At 32.1% G+C, this 3,410-nt stretch overlaps 1 non-coding gene across 1 annotated transcript; it reads right to left on the bottom strand.

Annotated features, from left to right (window-relative positions):
• Positions 1-2,685: 2,685 nt before the first annotated feature.
• LOC116272327 lies at positions 2,686-2,792 on the bottom strand. The gene has a single exon (XR_004181027.1). It is a non-coding gene; the product is annotated as a U6 spliceosomal RNA (small nuclear RNA).
• Positions 2,793-3,410: the final 618 nt, after the last annotated feature.

Below are 3,410 nucleotides of genomic sequence, written 5' to 3'. Positions count from 1 at the left end.
CTGAGTGAATGTGACAACACTTCATTGAAAGTAATCTTAGGTTTTTCCAACTCTAGTCAATAATAACTTAATTGTACATTCTAAAATAACTCAAAGAGTGTAATTGGATTGCTTGTAACTTAAAGGATAAATGCTTGAGGGGATAGATGCCTCATTCTCCATGATGTGCTTATTTCACATTGCACGCCTGTATCAAAACATTATATTTATCCCATAAATATACACACTATGTACCCCCAAAAAATAAAGATTAAAATTAAATATTCAAAAAAAACCAATCTTAATGTTGTCCTAGGACATATGACAATGAATAATCAATCAGTGTACTTGAGAGTTTGAAAGTCTGCTGGCTATTCCAGTCTTCCAACAAGACAGTTACTATATATTATCATGTGTGCTTAGAACCAAAGATAAGAAACTGATCTTTTTGAAGCATAAAATGAATTGTCAGATATAGAGGTTTTAGGCACTATAAGTTAAGACATTTGGTGGACACTTACAAGATAAAGTAATATGCTTATCAAGCATGATGAAATACAGATTAAATTTATAAAATAAATGGGTACAAATGGAAAAAATAGTAAATCATATAATAGTGTAATAAAAAAATAAAATAAGTACCAGAGGGACATTGAGACTGATACAATTGGTTGAACTAGCAGTTGATGCAACCATTCTATGCACTAGTTCAATGAGTTTGATAGATGATAGCCATTTACGAGTGATATATATTCTTTTAATCAAAAGAAATAAAAGAATAATGTTGATCCATGGGCTCTGTAGTGTAATACTCTCTAAAAACTTGCTAGAATAGAGAAAAGCTGTTGATTTTAAAAATATTTATCTTACGTCCCACCACCTTTTCTAATTTGCTTATTGACTTTCTAATTTTTAAATAGTCCCTTGTTTTTAGAAAAATACAATCATTATCAGTTGTAAATATAAATTAATTTTATCTTTTCCCAATTTTACTCTAATTATTTCTTATTGCAATAGTTATAATCTCAAAAAACACTTGAATAAGAATGGAAATTGTGAGTAACAGTGACTTGTTTCTGGTTTTAGTGGGAATTACTTTAGAATTTCATGGTTTGAATGAGGATTGCTGTTGATTGTTGGTAAAAAGTGCTTTTAATATTTAAGTAATTCCCTTCTGTTTCTATTAGTGTCTGTTAGGATTAGCTACTGATTTTTTCCCTGTTTGCTTTTCAGCATCTATTAATAGAATCATGCACTTTTTCTCCTTTAATTTTTTTTTTTTTTTTTTTTAGACAAGAGTTTCGCTTTTGTCACCCATGCTGGAGTACAATGGTGCGATCTCAGCTCACGGCAACCTCCACCTCCCAGGTTCAAGCAATTCTCCTGCCTCAGCCTCCCGAGTAGCTGGGATTACAGGCATGCGCCACCACGCCAGGCTAATTTTATATTTTTAGTAGAGACGGGATTTCTCCATGTTGGTCAGGCTGGCCTTGAACTCCCGACCTCAGGTGATCCACTCGCCTTGGCCTCCTCAAATTGTTTATGTAATTAACTATATTGATAGAATTCCTGGGGAAAAAAGACACTATCTGTCTCAAAATACACATAGAAAAAAACTTTTTTAGAAAAGAGAATTCAGTCTGCAGTCCCAGCTATCTGGGAAGCTGAGGTGGGAGGATCACCTGCGCCTGAGAGGTCGAGGCTACAGTGAGCCGTGATTGTGCCATTGAACTGTAGCCTGGGCGACAGAGTGAGACCTGTCTCAAAAACAAAAACAGAACAAAACAAAGCAAAAAACAAAAAAGAATTTGGTATTTGACTGTTTATTTTTGCCTTTGTGGATCTATCCCTATCAGGTAATAGTATAGTTTTTTTTCTTGCTATACTTCTGAGATCTATTTGTCTACATATTTTAGAGTTTGTTAATATTTTATTCTGTTTTTTATATTATTACTGATAACTGCTTATAGTTATCTTTTTATGTGCTATCTTTAACAGATTTTGGTCTCAGCTTTGCTAGCTTTATAAAATTATTAGTGAACTTTCCATTTTTTCCTGTTTTCTGGCAGAGTTTAAATAACATTGGTATTATCCTTTCCTTAAAGGTTAGTTAGAACCCAACTGCAAATCTATTTCCTTTTGGTTTGTTTACAATGGTAAATTTACAAACACATTTCCAATCTCATCTGTAGTAACTGGTCTAGTCAAATTTTCTATTTCTTGAGTTAATGTTGGTAACTTCTATTCTATTGGGAAATTACATGTTATCTTTAGATTATCAATTTTGATGTCATATGTTTGTGTGTAAAATTATAATAATAACAATTATAATATAATAATAAATTACCCGTGTGATTTATAATAATCACATCTATTTGTGTGGTTCAACCCTTTAATCATAATTTGTATGCTTTTGCTTTCTCTGTGTTTTCTTAGCCATAATCATGATGTTTATGTATTTTATTGGTGATTAAAAAAACAACTTTTTATCACTTTTTGAATTATACTTTAAGTTTTGGGTTACATGTGCAGAGCGTGCAGTTTTGTTACATAGTTATACACGTGCCATGGTGGTTTGCTGCACCCATCAACCTGTCACCGACATTAGGTATTTCTCCTGATGTTATTCCTCCCCTAGCCACCCACTCCCTAACAGAACCCAGTGTGATGTTCCCCTCCCTGTGTCCGTGTGTTCTCATTGTTCAAAAATATATGGAATGCTTCACGAATTTGCGTGTCATCCTTGCACAGGGGCCACGCTAATCTTCTCTGTATAGTTCCAATTTTAGTATATGTGCTGCCGAAGCAAGCACTATTTATCACTTTTACAATGGGCTTTTTTTGGTCATTATTTTAAACTTTAATTTTACTAATTTCTTCTACTGTTTTTGGATTATTTCTGTCGTGCTTTCTAATTTCTTCAAGAAGAATGTGTATTTCTTTTATTTATGGTTTTATTGAATAATAATGGTAATTATGACTATGGATTTTTCTCTGGGTATATCTTTAGCCACGCCACAATAGGGTTTCATATGATGTGTTCTCTTTTTCTTTGCTTTCCATATAACTTGCAACTTTATTTTTAATTTTCTTTTTGACGTAGGGGTTATTTTGGAAAATATTGCTCTATTATCAGGCAATTACTATGGTCATTTTAATTATTTATTTCTAATTTTATTTGTTAAGATAAGAGGATATGCCTATATATTCTCTTTTTTAGAATTTATTAATGTATTTTTATGTTTTTGAGGACATGATTGATTTCTTAAAAGTTTTATACATGTAAGAAAAAAGATGCACGTTCTCTCCTTATATCATGCAAACTTCTCTCTATTGAGTTAATATTGTTGTTTGATTATTTATTCTCTATGTCTTTGATTATCTTTTCATCTAATGGGTTGGTCAAATTCCGATAGAGGTGTATTAAAGTT

The sequence above is a fragment of the Papio anubis genome, chromosome X, assembly GCF_008728515.1.
Source record: "Papio anubis isolate 15944 chromosome X, Panubis1.0, whole genome shotgun sequence".
In the NCBI taxonomy this organism is placed as follows: Eukaryota; Metazoa; Chordata; class Mammalia; order Primates; family Cercopithecidae; genus Papio; species Papio anubis.
Note: the sequence above shows the minus strand (reverse complement) of the source record. Positions and strands in the feature narration are given on the sequence as shown.